This window comes from Hyperoodon ampullatus, assembly GCF_949752795.1.
Source record: "Hyperoodon ampullatus genome assembly, chromosome: 3".
Classification (NCBI taxonomy): domain Eukaryota; kingdom Metazoa; phylum Chordata; class Mammalia; order Artiodactyla; family Ziphiidae; genus Hyperoodon; species Hyperoodon ampullatus.
This window is the reverse complement of record NC_136916.1, coordinates 14,476,197-14,498,331: the sequence shown is the minus strand read 5'-3', so window position 1 is coordinate 14,498,331 and position 22,135 is coordinate 14,476,197. Positions and strand designations below refer to the sequence as shown.

Here is a 22,135-nt window from a genome sequence, read left to right as displayed (position 1 = left end):
GGTTGGCCAACACCAATCCACCCTTTCAGGCCCTGCTCAAATGCCCCTGTTCCGTAAACCCTTCTCTGATCTCCCAGCCGCACACTCAAAGCAGCTCTTGCGCAACTCACTTATGACACCCATTGTATTGGCATTTGTATACATCCCATCATCGCTAACTGCCTGTATGCTTCCTGGGGGGAGAGGAACTTGCAAAAACTATTGAATGAAAAAATGAGTGACTAAAAGACTGATTAACTGAAAGAATGATACAGTAAACAGCTCACTGGAAATGGAAGAAATAAAAAGGTATAACTGACCCAAAATAGACATCCTCAGAAGAATGTTAATTATAGAATACTTTGCTAAAATGGAAATTAAGCTTTCCTCTTCCAATATATCTGGATTCCTAAAGGCTTCCATAAATTGTTAAAATTAAAACTGTATCTTTAAAATTCTTTAAAATTATTACTTTTACTCTGCACCACTTGTTTAAAGTCAGTAACCTTCTTTATGGTTTCTGAATTGTAGGCAATACTACAGTAAATTAACAGAATCCAAAAATTTACACTCAGAGATTAAGCCTGACCGCTCAAGTATTGAACAAATCATAATTCGTAGGAAAATTCAATTTACACATTTAAAGAAATGTGCTTGTCTTTTTTCAGGTGTCAGATCCCAGTCTTGCAGCACTGACCGCTGAAAACTGAAAACCCACACCAAAATGCTATTAACGTCAGTCCTCACAAACCCAGAAGACACCAAAAAACACTGTGAATATCCAACTTCTTAAAAAAAATAAATCCTCTTTGGCCAAGAAATAAAGGCAGACATGTGACTTCTCATTTGCTTCCTGCTTTTAAAATTTTTGGATTCTTTAGTGCCAGGTTATAATCTAATTTTAAGATTTTTATCATTTTCTACTTTATTTTAATAATTAAAGAGGAAATGTCCAATTTGGATGGGAAAAAAGTATACATACAGTTTTAATACATCTTTTATAGTTTTATATTTTCAAGGAAGCATGGTTTACAGAATAAAAATTTTATGCATATGTCTGTCAAGTGGCCTTTTCAGCTACACTAGAAGTTGATCACTAATGACATTCCAATAGTGAAAAGGCCACAAATCTAAACTGGGGGGGAAAGGAGATCATAAATCTAGTCACTTTTACTCAGTACTGTCAGTTAAGTATATGTATACACATACACACACACACATACATACACACATACACACACACACTTACACCTTGCTGATTTACTCAGGAACAAAACTAAAAGATTGTTGCAAGTTACACACATTGACTATGGTCATGAACGAAGTGATGACTGAGACATCCCTTGTCAAAATGTCTGTCAATACTTGAACGAATCATGTTGTTATCTGGGAACTCTATGCCCAAAGACGGTATCCAGTCAGGCACTTGATAAGAAGAATGGGACAGAAGGCAATAAAAATATCTATCGGACTTTGCAATGTTCTAGTTATTTCAAAAGAAGGCTCTATCAATAATAAACTCACATTTCTCCTAAGCTCATTCAATAACAGATCCCTTTGTATTTAATACCTTCCCAAATGAAGTTATAAAAAGAACTGTTTTTTTAATATAATCTTCTTTGTCCCAAGAATAAAGATTCAGATAAAGTAAATATTGGCTAAATACATAGTGGGACCAAACAATCTACTGGACTTCTATGGAAATCTGGTCCCTAAAATAATCTAAGCAACTATTGTATGAATCAGAAGAGATGAGTCTTAATTCTCTGTGACCTTGACCAAGTCACTTCATCTCAAGAGGCTCCTTTCCTCATATTGTAAGGAGAGATTGTAATACCTTTCCCACATGCCTGAGTGATGTTGTCAAAGGCCATCAACTGAAATAAATCATGAAAGGATATACAAATTTCAAGGATTATTTACTTTGCCAAGAGGGCTGCTTTTATCCCACAATGATGCTGTCATATAGCTTATAAGCTGCCTTTCTTTGTGGGGCATGCAAGCACCATAGAATATTTATACAACTGATACATCCAGAATCTACTCAACAAAAGACTTCTGTATGTCACAATATCAACACATTTCAATGCAAAGTGAGCAGCTTTCCAAGATAAAAATTTCTGCTGTGGCAACTCCACCAAGAGGAACAACCTACACTGAATTCTTACAGCATTCCTTGTCATTTGCATGGGCTCTTTCAATCTTGTTGTCTTTCCCTCACACACTGTTCTGAAAGAGTTGGAATCCCATCAGTCACTGTGACAGTCCCACGTTACAGATCAATGTAATTTGTTTATTGACTTCTGAATACCAAATTCCTCCGAGGAAAGTCACAGATCCACAACATGCTGGGAAAATATGGCTGGAAAACATGTAAATACAGACGTGCCCTGACAGCTCCTGATGGCTGCCACTCAGAATATCTCCCAGAGTACACTTCTTCTTTTAGGGACCACTCTACTCTTAAACATGATAAATGTCTTCCTGCGAGGATGGGGAGCGGGGGAGGGAACAGACAACCAAAGGTGAACAACAGATTTAGTGGCACGTGAGTTCTAAAAACACCACAGCGGTAAAGATGTAAATGGCTGCTGTGTTAGTCAGGTCTCCAGAAAATAAGACCCAATAGGATGTATATACATATAAACAGAAAGAGAGAAGGATTTTAAGGAACTGGCTAACGTGATTGTAGGGGCAGGCAAATCCGAAATCTGAAGGCCAATCCAGCAGAAGTGCTGAATATTGCAGCTGGAGTCTGAAGGCAGTGTGGAGGCAGAATTCCTCCTTCTCTGGGAGATTCCTTATATGGGGAACTCAGTCACCAACTGATTGTCACCAATTAGGCACCTGCACACAGAAGCTCTTGGTACCTAGGGCTAAGTCTGTAGAGATGCTTGAACCAAGATCAAACGGCATTGTCTTGACAGAGTATGGATAATCCAGTGAAACCACCAACAGTCAGGAATGGCAGTTTCATTCCAGGCCTGGCACTGGGTTTACAGAATGGGTCCTCTATAGCCCACTGTCTGCGGAAATGCCACCTCCTTGCATCCGATGAGGGCTGGAGCCACAGCTAAATGTGGCGGCACAGGCATTATGTGTAGAGATGAAAGGCCCAACACCCATCTGCTGTGGCCTAGCCCTCTGATGACCAAAGTCAAGGACCTGGGGTCACCACAAAGAATTCACTGACAACGTTCTTCACCCCCCACCATCCTGACTATGTACGATACAAGATTTGTAGTTTGGAGCCTCCTGAGAAGGGAAAAAAGAGGATGAAGTGTTATGCTAACTTCTTGGTTATAATCCCATCTCCCACTTTTTTTAAACAGTGGCCATCCTTGTAGGTGTTTTCTACATGTCCATGAGCACTCACATACACTCACGAAGGTCTTAAAGGAAATATGCAAAAATATTAGCAATGATTGTTTCTGGATGATGGGAATTTCAGGTCGTTTTTTCTTCTTTATTTGTTTAAATGCTTAAAACATTTATAATGAGCATTAATAGCTGGGGGAAAGACAGTAGAGATGTTTTCGCTTTTCAGTTATAAAAATAAGCTAATCCCTTGGAATCTCTGTAAACCTCATCCAATGGTCTCTTACTATAACAATTCCTGAGGAAGTATGCACATTTATTTAGCAGTTCATTTTTAAAGGTGTCCCTGAGACTTGAGCGAAACCAATATGAGGAGTTGTGTTGTAAGTATGACAAAGTAAAAATCAACAAGTATGCCTAAACACTCAGGATATCAGGGCAAAATGAGCAAAACAGGAAAAAAAATTTTTTTTTCTAAAATACTTTTTTCAAAAGAAAAAACTTGTGTTAAGATAATGCTGTGGCTAATGAGCTAGAAACAGTACAAAGGTGGTTTTGGACCTACTGATATTTTCTCTTTTATATGCTGGTTTTGGTTTTCTGTTTGTTTTTATTGTTATTACTATTAACAAGAAAAACAGAAAGTTCCTGTTAAGGTTGAGTCAGGTCGGATATGTTTAGTGACTATATTTCCTGAAAAAATATTTACAGTTTTGAGGACTGGTAAGAACTCTCTGAGACCTCAAGAGACATTATAAAAAGGGCGATGTTCAGCTAGCAACAATTTTTTAAATCTGCTAATTCACATACCGAAAGGAAGCAGGGCTGCGATGGGGATGGGGGTCTGGTGTTAAAGTGACAACTCTAACTTTGGTGTCAATGCTGTATTTACACACAAAGGTTAGGGCACCCAATGGCCCTGTGACATACATAAAAAGTCACTCCCCTGCTTCACTAGCTTGAGGTAACCGTCATCCATCTAACTGCATCCTGGCTTTCCCACCCTCCAGCTCTGTCACTTGGGTGTGTTATTCAACCTCTCTGTGTCTCAGTTTCCTTCAGTAAGCACCTCACAGAGTTGTTATAAGGACGATGTGAATTAATATTTATTAAGTGCTTCAAACGGGTCTGGCACACAGTAAGTGGTTTGTGTTCAATAAACTGACATTTACACAACTGCTTGCACCACCCAACTCTATGACAAGCCCATAGTCCAAATGATCCACCCAAATTAGCCCCAAAAGTAGCCACAATTCCTACAAGAGAATTCAGGGGGCTCCCGTATGAAAATGAAAAGAAACTACCCAAAAGGCCTCAAAGTAGATGCATCATGGTGACACACACATCAGAATCAGCCTGAGTAGCCTGGCTACAGGCTGCCCTGCAGCTACACAGACAAATGCTTTGTTTGTCCTGAGGCTTAGTTGTCTCTGGGTGATTCACCACAATGCAGACCAATGAACCATGTTCAAAATGTCCTACATTAGCACTGGAGCTGAGTTAGATGGGAAGCATAGAGAAACTTGTATCCACTGAGCTTTGACATCAGCTAGACAGTGTGTAAGACATCTCCACATCATGATGTAAGGATGACTATCTGTTCCTCACAGTAGAGAACATTCTGCCATCATGAAGCTAGTGAGTGGTGGGGCCAGAGCTTGCTCCGGGATGCCTGACTGCAGTTTGGACTTTCTCCTACACAGTGCTCCCTCTTGTTCATAAAAACTAGCATAGAATACTTCTGAGAGGAGGGGGAAATTTACTAAATTCTTGAATCCAGTATTTCCCAAATTTGTGAAAGTTTCAATGTTAAAAACTAGATATGCAAACAGGCCTATGGTGACTGTCCTCTGGCACTTTAAAAGCAATTTTTTGTATATGTTGCTGGCGGAAGAATAACTTAGTACAACCACTTTGGAAAACAAAGTGGCATCACACTCAGAAATGCTGGAAATGCACACAGACCCAGCAATTCCATTCCTAGGTATATCCTCTAGACTCAGAACTCTTTCACATTTACACCCACACTGTCTATCAAAAAACTGGATACACTGTACACTGAAATACTACACAACAGTGAAAATCACAGCAGCAGGATTCAATCCCAAAAGCATAATATTGAGTGAAATAAAGCAAGTCAGGAGAGTACACAGTTTTATTCTAGTAGTATATAGTTCAAAAAGATATAAAATCAAGAAATATATTGTTTATGGAATCATTCACATGCAGATTAACTACAAAAGAAAGCAAGGAAATTACAAACACAAAAATTTAGGACTGCAGTTACTTGAGTGGGAGAGGAATGTGGTCAAGGAGGGTGTTATGGACTGAATGTTTAGGTCACCCCAAAATTCACATCCTGAAATCCTAATCTCCAATGTGACAGCAATAGGAGGTGGGGGACGTTGGAAGGTGCTTAGGTCAGGAGCCCTCATGAATGGGATTAGTGACCTTATAAAAGAGGTCCCAGAGAGATCCCTATCCCTTCCGCCATGTGAGGACACAGGGAGAAGGCAGCTATGAACCAGGAAGTGGGTCTCACAAGACACTGAACCTGCCAGTTCCTTGCTCTTGGACTTCCCAGACTCCAAACTGTGAGAAATAAATGTTTGTTGTTTAAGCCCCCCAGGATGTGATATTTTTGTGATAGTAGCCAAATGGACTAAGACAGAGGACTCCATGCAGTACCGGCCACCTCTTTCTTAAGCTCAGCAATTTGTATGCAGATGCTATTTTTATAATTCTTTAAAATGTGCATTTAATTTATCGTCTTTTGCATGTATAATGTATTTTCTAAAACAAAGCATTGTTAAAATAAGCAGAAAAGATCAACTTTATTAACTGCTAAAAGCGAAACAGTCATACACACAACTAGCCACAAAATAAGGCAAAATAAAACGGAGAGATGGAGAGCCGACATTCCCTCAGTGTCTCTGTGCCAGGACCATGGTGGGGATTTTCACATAAAGGAATTCCATTTTAAAAAGCACAAAGGTAATATGAGGTCTCAAAGAAAAGAGAGATGACACCTAGGTGGGAGGACAATTTCCTGAAGAGCATTGCTTTTTGACTCTTGCTGTAAGACTGGGTAATGCTTTTGAGCAAGTAGCAACAGGGTGACTGGATCCCTAGGGTAGAGAAAACAACACTTAGAAAGAGGGCAGCAGAGGGACACTAGGCATGTCCAAGAAATGTCAAATAGTCCAATTTGGATCCTTGCCTTAGCTTATACATATAGCCAGAGATAGAGTTTACTATGAACTGGTTCCCAAATCTGAGCTCTGTTAAGAGTCTGGATGACCCCAATAGCCTATTAACTCCCCAAGTCTGAGTTCCCAGTAAGACTCTATTAGAAATGCCTGTACTGTTAATTTATTCACAATGTAATATGACATGAAAAGAATGTTTAAAACTAGACTTGTTTCTCCAAATTTCTTCAGTAAATCAGATAATCTTGAACATCAGTTTACTCCACTACCAAAGGGGAAATTTCTAACTTTAAATCTATGTCTACGGGAAGATACATCAACTAACTAAAAACAGGACAAACATTTTTATAGCCACATATATATATATATATATATGACTATAAAAGTAAAAGTTATAGTCATATATATTTAACTAAAAACATTTTTAGGGCTTCCCTGGTGGCGCAGTGGTTGAGAGTCCGCCTGCCGATGCAGGGGACACAGGTTCGTGCCCCCGTCCGGGAAGATCCCACATGCTGCGGAGCGGCTGGGCCCGTGAGCCATGGCCGCTGAGCCTGCGCGTCCGGAGGCTGTGCTCCGCAACAGGAGAGGCCACAACACTGAGAGGCGCGCGTACCGCAAAAAAAAAAAAAAAACATTTTTATAGTCAACTGCAATCAGTTTTGTGTGTTTTCTCAGAAATATGACTAAGAACAGCTATTATCAAAATAAATAACATTCATTCTAGAGGCTGTGGGACCAGGCTACCAGTGCCACAGCCCATCAGCTCCTCCCATTCTGGTCAAGAGCCAGGGTTGGGTCAAATATGTTACACTCATATCCTTTCATTCTGCCTGTGATCCTGACAGCAGCACACTCTCTCTGCTCCAGAAGAAACACATATGATCCATTCCTCCTCTTCTAGATTTTTGGAAGATGCTTTAGCTAAATATGGCATTCAACTAGTCTATCAGATAAAGTTTCACTGCAAGTTTTAAAGTAATCAAAAATAATTTCAAATACACACAAAATGGCTTCAATCACTTATAAAGATGTGGCTTTAAAATATGGGTAAAGAGAAGGGGGAAAAGCTATCTACCATAACACTTCATATTTGAGAAACTACGAGACAAAAACTTCTCCTTTGGAAACAACAAAGCATGCATTAAGTTTTATAATGCATTTTTTTTTAATATTTCAGGATTTTCAGGCCATTCAGTCTCTTTATTTATTTATTTTTTTAGCTGCACTGGGTCTTCGTTGCTGCGCACAGGCTTTCTCTAGTTGGGGTGAGCGGGGGCTACTCTTTCTTTGCGGTGCGCGGGCTTCTCATTGCAGTGGCTTCTCCTGTTGTGGAGCACCGGCTCCAGAGCGCAGGCTCAGCAGTTGTGGCGCACGGGCTTAGGTGCTCCGCGGCATGTGGGATCTTCCTGGACCAGGGTTCGAACCCGTGTCCCCTGCATTGGCAGGCAGATTCTTAGCCACTGGGCCACCAGGGAACCCCTATAATGCATCTTTAAAGTAACTCTTTCTAAAAGAACCAACATTATTTTACGGTATGCTTATCAAATGCTTCATTAAACACAAAATTATCTCAGTCCAAAACTTCAAACTAAACTTTCTTAAAACTTCGCAAAGCTATTATAGTATCAGAGTTGCAGCTAAAGATTTACAATTTCGAGGAAACTTAAACACAGTTCAAACATCCTTTAAGTGATTGCCGAACTGTCAGTTGTTCTAGACCTGATTTGGTTCACTTCAGAACCAAGGATTTCCTTACCTATGGGTGGAAAACATTTGGACCAGGACTCAGATGCCCTGGGTTTTAGGCTTAGCTCCTATACTTGTACTTACAATTGGTAAGTCTAGGAGACGAGCCTTAAACCCAGGACATCTGAACTTGGGCAGGTCAAAGGCACTAAGCCTTGATTTTCTCTCCCAGTCTGCCTATATGTAGAGTGTTTATGAGGATAAAAGGATATAAAAGTAATTAAATATAAAATTGTGAAATATTATTATTGATATAAGTTGTTATCAAGTATTTAAAAGATCACATATTGGAAAAGCTCCACTATCACGTCCCCCCATTCACCATGCTTACCAGCGACCACCGCACCCAGCAGTCACGGGTAAGCCGCCTCATCGGGCAGCCAGAGCACCTGTGCCTGCATCTATTGTTGCTCGCACCGGATGTGTTACAAATGCTGTTTGCTGGACTGTCGGCCCCACGAGACCCTGCACTCCTCAAATTCTGCATCTCCCGTGGTAGGCACAGACAGACAGTCATCTGTGGGATGCTGACAAATGCCCCAAAGGGAAAAAGTTAACATTTGACACTAGCATAAGCAGGATACAAAATCCCAGGGTACTAAAAGGCAAGTCTCATTCCAAATTCCCTTAGACACATTCAGAGAAACTAGGAAAACACTTTCTAGTACTGATAGGTAACTCAAATCCTTTCTGACTACTTCAAACGGGGAAGGGGGATAAATGTCCTCTTGATAAATGTAAACCTCAGAGAGTATGGGATATATAACCTTGCTAATCTCATATTTTCTACCAAGTAATGTGCAGTCAATATTCTCAAATTAATTTCAATAGGTAGTAAAGCACAATTCTCTGTGCTGGCCAAACATCTGTTCACACCAAGTTATTTTACTAAAACTGAAGTCAATTGTTGCCTGCTTTGATTAAAACTCTCTGTTGTCTCAACTTTTTTCAGTCCTCTAACATTAGGAAAATGAAAGTGAACTTTCATTGATTCAAGAAAGAAAGTATGGCTCTCTTATTGGAAACTGTGTATTTTGGAATAAAAGTGAGTCAAAGAGCAATCGCATTAAGGTGATAATACCAACCTTTAGCTACAATTTTGAGTGAACAAAATAAAACTGAACACTCCTCAGACAAGCCAAGCTGGGGTTTTCTCTGGAAAGTTTTAATGGAAGTCCTAGGTCATATTTTATGTTAAATCAATATACAAAAATTTGATATAATAGCATTTGGGTACTAGGACATTAATTTGTCAGACAGCATTTGAGTCCTGCCAAATACAAATATTTCAAGTCTCCATGACATGCTCTTCACTCTACTGGGGTCTGATGCAGGGTCATCTAAAAATAGCAGGTGGAGACACAGCCAGATCTCCCAGGCAATGCTGAAGAGGCACCCCTAAATGGCAGAAATTGTAGTTTAAAGAGACAGTACAGCTTATTAAGGCCCTGAAAGTAAAGCACAGTCGGAGAGCTACCATTCCCTACGGCACAACTCCTTGTACATACTCTGTGGTCATATCCATCTGAACTCATTCTTCGTGCACATTAGGCAGTAATCATTATTCTAAACAAAAGGGGGATTTCATACTCAACTAATGGAGTAAAATACATCACAAGACATAGAATTTTATTTTATTTTTGTGTGTGTGTGTGGTACGCGGGCCTCTCACTGTTATGGCCTCTCCCGTTGCAGAGCACAGGCTCTGGACGCGCAGGCTCCACGGCATGTGGGATCTTCCCGGACCAGGGCACGAACCCACGTCCCCTGCATCGGCAGGCAGACTCTCAGCCACTAGGCCACCAGGGAAGCCCAAGACATAGAATTTTAAAAGGTCCTAGAGATCATCTGGAACAGTGGCTCTCCAACTTGGGCGTGTATAAGAATCACCTGGCAGGCTTGTCGACACAGCCTTCCTCTGCGTGGCTATTACATTCCACACCCTCTTGCCACCTCAAAGACATCGTTCTAGAAATTGTCCCCTTTTCTCTGTAATATTCCTCCTCTGTATTGGGTTATTCCACACTGGTATATAAGCATGCTGCTACCGCTCCCACTGTTTTAAAATTCTTCCTTTGAACTCTGGTTTCTCCACTGCCACCACCCCATTCTTCTCATGCCTTATATGCAAAATGCCCCAAAAAGCTGTCTACACTTGCTTTCTCTAACTCCTCTGTGTCCATTCTCTCTTGAACTTCAATCCGATTCTCACCCTCACCACTTCACTGAAACCACTCATGGCAAGGACACCAATGACCCCCACATGGTCGAGCCAACGGTCAGTCCTCAGTCCCCATCTTGTTTGTTCCATCACCAGCATCTGACTCAGTTTATCCATCCTTCCTGTCGGAAGCACATTCTTCATTTGGCTTCCAGAATACCACACTCTCCTGGTTCTCTTACCACCTCGCTGGCTGTTATGAATTGAATTGTGTCTCCCCAAAAAGATACGTTGAAGTCTTAACCCCCAGTACCTGAGAATGTAACCGTGCTTGGAAATAGGGTCTTTGCAGATTTCCCATGTATAACCAGGTTAGGATGAGGTCATTAGGGTGGGCCTTAATCCAACACGACTGGTGTCCTTATGAAATGGGGAAATCTGGACGCACAGAGGCACAGAGGGAAGATGAAGTGAAGATACACAGAGAGAAGATAACCATGTGACTGGAGTGATGCATCTACAAGCCACTGAATACCACGTGTTGCCAGTAAACGCCAGAAGCTAGAAGAGGCAAGGAGGAACTCCCCCGCTAGAGCCATCAGAGGTAGCATGGTCCTGCTAACACCTCGAATCAGACTTCTAGCCTCCAGAACTGTGAGACAATAAACTTCTGTTGTTTGAAGCCACTCAGGTTTTGGTGCTCTGTTTTGGCAGCTGTATGAAACTAAGACACTGGCTAATCCTCCTTAGCATGTACGGCCGGTTCTCATCTGCCTAACCTTGGGGTGGCTTAGGGCTCAGTCACCGTACTTCTTTACTTTCCTGTATATACCCACACTGACTAGATCTCAACCAGTCTCACGGCTTTAAATACCTTCTCTATGCTGACTCCAGACCAGACTTGTCTCCTGATCTCCAGGCTCATGGCTCCACCTACCTTCTTCACATATCTTGGATGTCTGGTAGACTTCTCAAACCTAACCAGTCCCACACCAAACTCCTGATTCTCCCCCAGAACACCCGTGCCTCCTTGGGCCTCTCCTGTTTCCGTAAATTACTACTCACTGACCAATTTCTCAGACAGAAAAAAAGGGGGGGGGCGGTATTTATCTCCTTGTATTTTCTTTTTTTTTAATTAATTAATTAATTTTTATCTTTGGCTGCATTGGGTCTTTGTTGCTGCACACGGGCTTTTCTCTTGTTGCGGCGAGCGGGGGCTACTCTTCGTTGCGGTGCGCGGGCTTCTCATTGCAGTGGCTTCTCTTGTTGCGGAGCACAGGCTCTATGCATGCAGGCTTCAGTAGTTGTGGCACACAGGCTCAGTAGTTGTGGCACACGGGCTTCGTTGCTCCGCGGCACATAGGATCTTCCCGGACCAGGGCTTGAACCCGTGTCCCCTGCATTGGTAGGCAGATTCTTAACCACTGGGCCACCAGGGAAGCCCTATCTCCTTGTATTTTCTATAACCCACATCCCAAAGGTAAATCCTGGTGGCTCCACCTCCAAAATACATTCTGAACGTGACCTCTTCCGATCTCTTCCACTATCACTACCACGGCACAAACCCCATCATTTCCCACCTGGATAACTGCCCCTGACACCTGATGGGGCTCCCTGCATCCACCCCTGCCTCCTACAGTCTATTCTCAACAGAGCGACCAGACAGGACTTGTAAAACATAAATCAGACACCATCACTCTTTTCTTCTCGGTTAGTGAAAGTCAAAATTCTTAAAATCTTCTAAAAGACCTTTTCTGTCTCCTGCTTCTTGCAAGCCCCCCCTCCTTTGCCCTGTACTCTCTCCATTCATTGTTCTTACTTTTTGCAACACACCACCGTGCTTCCACCTCCTATCTTTATACTTGCTCTTTCCCCAAACATCACAGCTCACCCTCTCACTTCCATCAGGTCTGCTCAAATATCCCCTCATTGGAGACCATCTCTGATTATCCAGCATAAAATAGGAACCCACCCCTCAACCCAGCATTCTCTTTCCCTGCATTACTGTTTCCATAGCATCGAGCACCAAGTGATTTGTGAGCTATTAACCATTTTTTTTCTAACCTGTGTCCTTTCACTAGAATGAAGTTCCATGAGAGCAAGGGAACTGCTATATCCCCAGCTCCTAACCTGGGCCTTGTACTTGGTAGGCACTTAATACATGTGTTTTGAGTGAATGAAGAAATTTAAAAAGGAAGTAGAAATCCCTAACATGAGGTGACATTTGTTTTTACGTAAATAGCTTTTTCACAAGTTCATCTACCTAAATTTCTCCAAAGTTGGCACAAGCACAGCTCAGTCTCAGCCTTGCAAACATTGTGGCCATAAAAAAATAAAATAAAATAAAATAAAATAATCAGAGATCCTAGGAAGAAGTAAAACTCTTCCAATTTACCCCCCAGAAAGTATGCCAATATCATTCTTCCTTTAAATGATGTTTTTGCCCCTAAAGATGGGTGCGTCCTCCTCAGCATCACAGTCCCTCGGGATTGAGCCACCTACATAAAGTGACTCTTTGGCATCAGTTTCTCCTCTGCAGAAGTTGTACCTGGGTCAGCTCTACAGATAATAATCTGTAAATTATCACACTTTACGTGAACATAAGTTACAGACGCAATCACATAGCCATATGAATCAAGTGTCTGCTTCTGCAGGATGAAATGACCATCCCAAAATGTACTTTCCCAACATGCAAAATGCAAGCCCAATGAAAAGAGCCAAGATGGAAAATGAGAATACTGAAGCAGTCAGTGATGAAGATTCGGATAGCGTTCTCTATGTACACAGCAGCTGCATAATTTGTGAGGTTTAATTTTATCAGACTGACTTCTATTTCATGTGCCAAGTTTTTTTCCGTTAGGATTTCAGCAGGTGCAATGTGACAAATCAATACAGCTAAATTCTTAGCCTCTGAACTAAGAAAACTCTCTATCACAACATGTTAGGGTGAAAGACAGAAAAAGTTGGGGGAGGGGAAGAAGGAAAAGGCAATTAAGAGAAAAAAATGAGATTTTAAAAGGAATCTGGCTTTTTTGCAACGGGCTTGCCGCCAGGACACAGGTGTCATGAAAACCACTACTAAACCTAAGCAAAAATGGGAAAGGAGAAGACCCACATCAACATCGTTGTCACTGGACACGTAGATTCAGGGAAGTCTACCACTCCTGGCCATCTGATCTACAAATGTGGTGGGATTGACAAGAGAACCACTGAAAAGTTAGAGAAGGAGGCTACTGAGATGGGAAAGAGCTCCTTCAAGTATGCCTGGGTCTTGGACAAACTGAAAGCTGAGCACGAGCGTGGTATCACCACTGATATCTCCCTATGGAAATTCTAGACCAGCAAGTATTATGTGACCGCCATTGATGCCCCAGGACACAGAGACTTCATCGAAAACATGATTACAGGAACATCCCAGGCTGACTGTACTGTCCTGATTGTTGCTGCTGGCATTGGTGAATCTGAAGCAGGTATTTCCAAGAATGGGCAGACCCGTGAGCATGCCCTTCTGGCTTACACTCTGGGTGTGAAACAAGTAATTGCTGGAGTTAACAAAATGGATTCCACTGAGCCACCCTACAGCCGGAAGAGATATGAGGAAACAAAGAAGTCAGCACCTCCATTCAGAAAATTGGCTACAACCCCGACACAACAGCATTTGTGCCAATTTCTGGCTGGAATGGTGGCAACATGGAGCCACGTGCTAACATGCCGTGGTTCAAGGGATGGAAAGTCACCCGTAAAGATGGAAATGCCAGTGGAACCAACCACACTGCTTGAAGCTCTGGATTGCATCCTGCCACCAACTCGCTCAACTGACAAGCCCTTGCGTTTGCCCCTCCAGGACGTCTACAAAATTGGTGGTATTGGCACTGTCCCTGTGGGTCGAGTGGAGACTGGTGTTCTCAAACCTGGCACGGTGGACACCTTTCCTCCAGTCGACGTGACAACTGAAGTGAAGTCTGTTGAAATGCACCATGAAGCTTTGAGTGAAGCCCTTCCTGGGGACAATGTGGGCTTCAATGTCAAGAACGTGTCTGTCAAAGATGTTCATCGTGGCAATGTGGCTGGTGAGAGCAGAAATGACCCACCGATGGAAGCAGCTGTCTTCACAGCTCAGGTGGTTATCTTGAACCATCCAGGCCAAAGCAGTGCTGGCTATGCACCTGTGCTGGATTGTCACACAGCTCACGTTGCTTGCAAGTTTGCTGAGCTGAAGAAGATTGATCATTGTTCTGGGAAAAAGCTGGAAGATGGGCCCAAATTCTTGAAATCTGGTGATGCTGTCATCGTTGATATGGTTTCTGGCAAACCCATGTGTGCTGAGAGCTTCTCTGACTATCCTCCTCTGGGCCATTTTGCTGTTCATGACATGAGACATACGGTTGCTATGGGTGTCACCAAAGCAGTGGACAAGAAGGCAGCTGGAGTTGGCAAGGTCACCAAGTCTCCCCAGAAAGCTCAGAAGGCTAAATGAATATTATCCCCAATACCTGTCACCCCAGTCTTAATCAGTGGTGGAAGAACAGCCTCAGAACTATATGTCTCAATTGGCCATTTAAGTTTAATAGTAAAAGACTGGTTAATGATCACAATGCATCGTAAAACCTTCAGAAGGAAAGGAGAATGTTCTGTGGACCATTTGTTTTGTGTGTGGCAGTTTTAAGTTATTAGTTTTTAAACTCAGTACTTTGTAATGGAAACAACTTGACCAAAAATCTGTCACAGAATTTGAGACTCATTAAAAAAGTTTAATGATAAAAAAAAAAAAGGAATCTGTTATGTACGCCCAGGAGTGCTGTTAGAAATTTTGTTCCTTTGTTTCCATATCTGAAGGATTTAGATATGTGTCTTATCCGGCCAACCCCTAAATCCCCCACTGGTCTATTTATTACTGCTACACACAACAGAATTAGGACTTGAAATGGGATCTCTGGAAGGTAACAGTGCTGTGGCATCAAATTTTTTTAATGTATTGAGTATTTGAGAAGAGTGTCCACCTAAAGAGCACAAAGAAGGGAGGGGTGGCCAAGCTGTGGTCAAGAAGATGAATCTACAAGAATGATTTTGCTGCAAAGGAGAACCAAACGTGGAAGCTGAGTATATAAAAGATAAAGCATTAGAAATAAAGGTTGCACGAAAGGCCACAGGTATATGAAAGCCAGAACGATTTCAGCTTGGGGACACCTGGGACATTACTATATATGCCCAATTGCTCCAGGGACTGAAGAAGGACATAGCAAAAGCCCTGGTGTTTAAAAAAGACACTCAACCACACACGCAGTTATGATCTTGTTCCCTTATACCTTCCACCTTATTTCTAACCTCCTCGGGTGTCCACCCTTGCACATGTCACATGCATGGCCCCGCTCCTACATCGCTCCCCATGTGCTGTCAAGGACACAGGCTGTGGCTTCTGTCCTGCATGGTACCTAATGCTCTAAGTTCGCAATTAATATCAAACCACTAATAGTTATTAGAGACCTAATATTTTAGACTAACATTAGAATTACATTTAATTAAATTTAATAAATAAATTGTAATGAGTAACATGGAGCTGGAATGTCTCTTTAATGAAATCCATGGAAACATGACTGAGATTATCGAGGTTTTCTATTCAAACTTTTAGAATCAATGTTGGTTATATTTTCCTTCTGATTCCCACTGTAGAACAGAAATGTTTTTATTTGTTTTTTTTATTAGAGTATAGTTGCTTTACAATATTGTGTTAGTTTATACTGTACAGCAAAGTGAATCAGCTATGTGTATACACATATCCCCTTTTCTGGATTTCCTTCTCATTTAGATCACCACAGAGCACTGAATAGAGTTCCCTGTGCTATACAGTAGGTTCTCGTTAGTTATCTGTTTTATACATAGTATCAATAGTGTATAGATGTTAATCCCCATCTCCCAATTCATCCCACCGCCTCCCTTTCCCCCTTGGTATCCATACGTTTGTTCTCTGTTTGCTCTCTACGTCTGTGCCTCTACAGAAATGCTTTTAAATATCTCTGGAGTTACAGTTGGGGTTTGTTTTTTTTTCACTTGGGATTTTTGTTTTATTTTGTTTTGCTTTGTTGTTTAAAAACCACAGCAATGATGGAGGCTTAAAATAGAAAACTAGTACCTATTTAAATATATAGTAGAGGTCAAAAAACAATCTGAATTCAAATGAGATTTCTAAAGATACATACATATTTCCTTTCTGATTTCTACAGATTTGTTCACTCCTTAAAAACTTTTATGCTATTTTGGGATTTTTACTGCAAAGCCAAGATAAGCGCTGATTTTTATCTGTTGAGGGTGTTTCCTACTCAGAAAAACAATCCAGGTCAACCACCACAATAATCATAAACACAATGGCCAAGGATACAGAAAAAGAAAATTCATGAGTTCACATCCAGCACATAGGGATCTGACTCAACTTTAAGAAAAAATTAATAATACACACAATCCCCTTTAGTTTTATTGACCACTTAAGGCAACTGAAAGTTTTCATTAACTTTTACTAATTAAATTATTCTGCTTCTTTATTTAAGTGTTAATGAAGTTTTTAAAGTAATGATTTTAGGAGATGCATTTCTAATTACTATTTCTAAAAATATTGCAAACCATGTTCTTACCGCATCAAAATTAAGCAATTACCTATAAATGCCCATAGTTAGAAATGCAGTATAAATTCTGTTCTAACAAACCAAGCCACTGTGTCTTAAAGATAGGATAATTAGCACAGATACTATTAAATGGGTGCTATGGTGATAGGTGCCGTAGAGATGTACAGACAGACGGGGTGAAGGGAAAAAGCAGCCCGAAAAAGGAAATTGATTTGTGCAAGCAGAAGAAAAAAAAATCTTGAGAATGAGATAGGTAACTGGAGGGAAGAAGCAAATCAGCAGAGGGGCTTTTTGACTGATATTAGGAAGGTGTGTTGTAACAAATATTTAGTACAGGTAGTTCTCACTATATATCTGAGTCTGCCCAATAATGAGTCATTGAAAGGGTTTATTCCTGGATGGCACTGAACTATACATGGAAGTGCCTTCAAGGAACAGGGAGAAACCTCACTTTGAGTGAAGAGAAAAACCTGACCCACAGCATACATACACTTTAGTTTCAGAGGGAGACAGAATCCTTTCCAGTCTGTTTTATATTTACATCGTGAAACTGATCACAATTTTCTGCTTAACACACTCTAACATACAAATGAATAAAAGTGCTGTTTTGTTTTCTTCAAACTTGGCAATAATTTGGGAGGATTTGAGATGATTTTTTTAAAGCTTGTGTTAGAGGACAAAAAATTAGGTACACAGCCTCAAACTCATAAAACGCTGGGATTATATGATTGTTTTTCCACGCACGGTATCTAAAATAAGTTAAGTACTTAGCAGGTGTTCAAAAAGTATTTGTTTAAGAAGAAAGATGGGAAGGACTGAAGTGTTTCCTTCTGAATTGTAGGCAGAAACTGTTCTAAAACATGTTCATGTCTTAACTCATGTTTCTTATTGCAAAAGCAGCCCCATCAATCACTAATGTCTTCACTCAAATCCAGTGGCATTTACTGAGCACCTACTATGTATGAGGATTGCCCCTTTTGCGTCTGTCACTCAGGATTAGTCTTTAATCCTGCAGCTGCAAAACCCCAGGGGCCCTGAGCAGATGGGACTAGTAATAGGATTTCGTTCGACCCAGTAACACTTTCACTCCATCTGGCACGTTATTCCTGGAACAGTCACTGGAAAAGAAATTGCACTAGGTAAAAACGTTAACAAAGCCGGGGTGATGGGTTTCAGTCGAAATTGCAAGTGACAAGTTGCTCTTCTGGTCTTACCATCGGCAGCTGCACACCTTTCTTCCACCCGGTTCCGTGTTAGCCTTCCTCTCTATCCTTCCACACCTGCATCCTCAATTCATCCTCCTCTTAGACTAATAGTTCTGCCAACTCAGGATCCATCAGTCTCTCCACATCAGCATGAAGCTGTATGGAAAATGAGAGAGTGACGAACAATCTTCCTAAGATTTGGGTCACTTCCCTCCATTCTCATAGGCTTGGATAACTCTAAAGTCCACTCGGCTTCTCCTCCCTGCCTTGTAAGAAGTGTACACTTCTTAAAGATGCCAAATTTCTTTTTCCCCAGACTTTTACCCACCAGACATATTATATGTTGCAGTTGCTGGAAAAATATTATTAAATGAGAACTTTTTCATGAAAACAGTCATCATCACCTAGATAAATGAATAAATTTGCTACTACTGCATTTCTTATAAAGATGATAGCAACTCAATGTTGATCAATCTTATTCTTGCTAATGCTTATAAAAAAAATAAAGGTTAAGAACTAGCAAAATTTAGTGATTAAAAGAGATCGATTTAAAGTAGAAAAAACAGGAAATAGAACAATATACACTTTTTCTAAGACAAATCTGTTTAAGATATTTAGCTAAAGGAAAATGACACTGATCCAGAAATGTACACGGCTAGTAGACAATCACTAATAAAGAAGTTTTATTTTAAGCCTCTGAATTTCCTCTAAAAAGCCAAGATTTTAATATTCTTGGCTTGGACTTACCATACTAAAAACACAGTAACACAAGGGAGAACAATGAGACATTCCTTAAGAGTTCACTTACTAGGTCAAGTGTGCATCAGAATCTTAATTCTGATCTACAAAATCATTATTCTCTTACAATTTAACTGAATATTTATAGCCATGGACTATTTTAGGACACTTCAGAATTATTGTCATCACGCCCCATTTGCTCCATCTTTAGAAGGTTTAGAACACACACCAAAAAAGTTTAAAGGCCTATGTTTCTGAAATAATTTCACTTTACTTTTAAAATTGAATACATAAATGTCTGAGAGTGCTATTTTTAAAATTCACTTTCATGACAAACTCTTTATATTGAGCCTCAAACTGTAATTCATGAGAAACTTGAGAAACTTCTAAAGATGAATTACATGTCCAACAACTGTCAGGAAATTGGAGACACAGTTTCCTCCAATAATGAGCACCTATAAGGTTTCTTTATATTATAAAAAAAGAAGGAACAGGAGGAAGCGGGGAGAGAAGTGTACAATGAAGAGAAATAAGTGTGTGCAGCCAAGAGACAAGATGGAATTTGAAAGAGCCACGAGACTGTGGCTTAGAAAGATTAAATTTACTCCACGTGACTCCAAAAGGCAGAAAAGGGACCATTAGCACAAAGTCAAGAGAGGAGAGGGGAAACTCTCAACTTAATGTGGTAAAGAAGAACTTCCTATTAAAATGGTATATACGCACTTATGGTGTAACAAACTTAAGATCTTCAAAGGAATTCAAGTAGAAGCTGAAAGACAACTTAGCATGGACACTGAAATTGTGAATTTCTCTACTGGGTGGGAAACAAGACTAGGAGGCCAGCTCCGTGATTCTCCACTTTACGTGTGTATAATCAAATGTGTTGAACCCTTCTATAAAGTCAAAAAAGTGTAGGTGAGCACTTTTAAATGAATGCATTATAATTTACATGTCCGTGATGGACATTTGCATTTCGGTGTTCAGCATCCATTTTCCTCCTCTGGTAGCATCAACTTGCTCTTCCCTTTGGAATAACCCAGTCCCTCTGGTTTGAGTGTGGCTGGTCGAAGCCCCACCTCTTCAGTTTGTCTCCTCCTCCTGGCCACAGAGATGGGCATGTGACTAAAACCAGACCCAGGCAAATAATCTTGAAGTTTTCATTCAAACTAATGGGGAAGGAAAATTCTTTCTGCGGAGCTGGCTAGGATATAAGGCTGAAGCTTGCTTAAAAGCTATCTTGCCATCATCATAAGGAAAGAGGCTACCCGGAAAACAGTTACGGGAGAGAAGAGCTGAAACCTGATGATAACCCCAGGATCCACTGACACCTGGGCTTTTCAGCCATCAGCTAGCAAAGCAGTACATCCTCTCTTCTGCTTTAGGCTAGTTTGCGTTGCCTTTCTGTCACTTGCAACCAAAAAGTCCTAACCAATGTCAAAGGAGGAAATAATGAGAAAGGGGGCTTGAATGTCTAAATACTGGCTAATAATCTAATTCTGTAGGTTTTGACCTTTAAAACCTAAAATATTTAGGGTACCTCCTGGTACCATTTGAACTTTCTCATCTTCTTCATCATGACTATTTTCCAACTCATAGGGAACCAGCTTTTCTCCCAGCTTTCTGCCTTGGTTTCCCTTAACCTCTCAAGAGGTTCTGTATTGGTTTCTCAATCTCCCAAGAAAGAACTGACATGGGGCACTTCCAAGAGTCATCAGCTGTCCTGTTCACACAAAACAGCCACTCTCCCCTGTGGCATCAGGCTCACACAAACCAACTGGAAATTTTCCCTCTAAGTGAACAGACTGTTTCAAAAAAAACAGGATTCCAGAAATAGTTTGTCAAGCTGTCCAGGTTTGCTGTTATGAAACCAGTGCCCAGGCCAAAAGAATTAATCTCTTTTCTCCCTGAATCAGAATTTTCTCAATGAGCCTTAGGCCAATTAACCAGGGAGGGCATCCAGAATCTCCTCATCACTCCACACTTAAGTCTTCTGCTTTTTTCAGCATTTCTAACCTTTCTTTACATTTTCTAAACAAACTAAGAAATGCTTGATTTTACACATTTTAATACAACCTGGCATGGGTCACTGGTCATCATAATTGTTTCTGTCCCTCTATAGAACAAAATAAGGTACAAAGAGATTAAAATGCAAATACATGTATTCATATCTGATGATTATCTAATAATATTAATCACACCATCATTTTTTACAAAAGACATAAACAAGTTTTCTGAAAGAATAAGTCTTAACGCCATTTTCCCCTGTTAGTGCAAGTCATATAAATATCCCCTACCACGTACTTGTGGCAGCTTAGCCAAAACGCAGGCACTCATAATAGAAATGAAGCATCGGATTTGCTGCACACAGTGCCACGTCCACACAAAGCCTCACACTTCGGACAGGAAGGGAAGAATAATACTGTATCCACTGGTAGCTGCAGGGGGACTTTTCGGGAGACAAAATGACATTACTTGAGTTGGAATTTGGCCAGGACACTGGGGCTAAATACCCGGACTCTTGTGAAAAGTGCCCTGGGATTGTTAATGCCCTCCAGTCATCAGGACCTCAGTTTTGTGTCTTCTATGAAAAGAAAAGCTGATTAGATCATTTAAGTAAATCTCTCCGTGGGCTTCTTTAGCTTCTGATTATCTAGGTATGCTTTAATCACCCTCAAGACTGCCCTGGTGAAAATTAATGACAGATTAATGTGAGACACTCCAAGATATCAAACCATCAAAATATATACCTCGATAATGTATCACATATATATTTTTCACGTGTTCCCCAGGGGATTAATTTAGAGACCCAGTGATTCCTACTTGGACTAAATCATGTTGTTTTAAAGAGTACATAATATCCCAATTATCCTGTTACCCTTATCTTTATGAGTCTCCAAAGGAGGGATAGCCTAAGTGGGGTGATTAGATTTAATACCACAACCCTGATCCAAGGTCCTGTTTCAACAGACACTCTTTTTTTTTCCCTAACAATTACTCTGAACATTAAATCTCCTGTTATTTACTAAAACACCATAATAAGACTTTAAACACAATTATTCATTTCCTTTGCCATAGAGAAATCTAGACTCTATTCAAATTTCTTAAGGGAATAAAAAGAAACTGAAAATCTCATTTTAGGTGGTAATAATATTCATAAAT

General features: G+C 40.7%; 1 protein-coding gene and 1 pseudogene across 2 annotated transcripts in view; one reads left to right on the top strand and one right to left on the bottom strand.

The window, feature by feature from the left end:
• NEBL (nebulette) overlaps positions 1–22,135 on the bottom strand; it is a gene marked incomplete at its 3' end in the record, with an annotated part of 349,160 nt that overhangs the window by 243,585 nt on the left and 83,440 nt on the right. The window lies entirely within an intron of this gene.
• LOC307049748 (elongation factor 1-alpha 1-like) lies at positions 13,511–14,893 on the top strand (annotated as a pseudogene). The gene has a single exon. The product of its transcript is annotated as an elongation factor 1-alpha 1-like (transcript).